Source organism: Saccopteryx leptura, chromosome 2, assembly GCF_036850995.1.
Source record: "Saccopteryx leptura isolate mSacLep1 chromosome 2, mSacLep1_pri_phased_curated, whole genome shotgun sequence".
NCBI lineage: Eukaryota > Metazoa > Chordata > Mammalia > Chiroptera > Emballonuridae > Saccopteryx > Saccopteryx leptura.
Window position 1 is genome coordinate 65,072,570 of NC_089504.1, and position 706 is coordinate 65,073,275.

At 32.6% G+C, this 706-nt stretch overlaps 1 non-coding gene across 1 annotated transcript; it reads left to right on the plus strand.

Annotated features, from left to right (window-relative positions):
- Window positions 1–394: 394 nt before the first annotated feature.
- On the plus strand, window positions 395–498 carry LOC136396567 (U6 spliceosomal RNA). Its single transcript, XR_010749830.1, has one exon. It is a non-coding gene; the product is annotated as a U6 spliceosomal RNA (small nuclear RNA).
- The last annotated feature ends 208 nt before the right edge of the window (window positions 499–706 follow it).

Genomic DNA, 706 nt, shown 5'->3' on the forward strand with positions numbered 1-706 from the left:
TGTACAGATGAGAGAATTAAGACAAACTTGCTTAGTAGTTTTCCTATGTCCACACAGTAGAGCCAGGATTGAAACCTAAGCTAACTGATATCAAAGCCATTTTTCTGTATCCAACACGCTATAAAAGCCCTAGCCCCCTGAAGATAATAAGCAAAGGTAAGGGAGAGAGAATTAAAGCGGGGCAATGATATAGGTGGTTTTATAATAATTGTTTGCTTTCAATTACAGTAAGTCCAAATTAAGAAGAAAAACGTGAGAATGGGACAAAAGGCTAGAAAGAAGTGCACTAAAATGTTAATGACTTTGTTAAAATGGTAAGGTTATCTGTAATTTCCCCCTTTTTTCTATTTCATAATGTTTCTTTATAATGTACAGTATTTTTGTAAAATATTAAGTACTTGTTTTGGCAGCACATTTACTAAAATTGGACCAATAGAGAGATTAACATGACTCCTGCTGAAGGATGGCGTGTAAATTCAAGAACCATTCCATAGATATATGCATATATATATTTTAAGTATGTGTCCTCTGTGATATAGAAACATTGTGATGTTCTGAAGCAGCAATGCTACTCCCAACAATGTGTCATTAGGAATATAAACATTTGTCATTTCTTTAACAATTTTGGGAGATTACTTCTACAGTCTTTTTTTTTTTTTTTACATGCTTGGAAAGGAAAATCTAGAAACTTATATTCTTTCCTTTT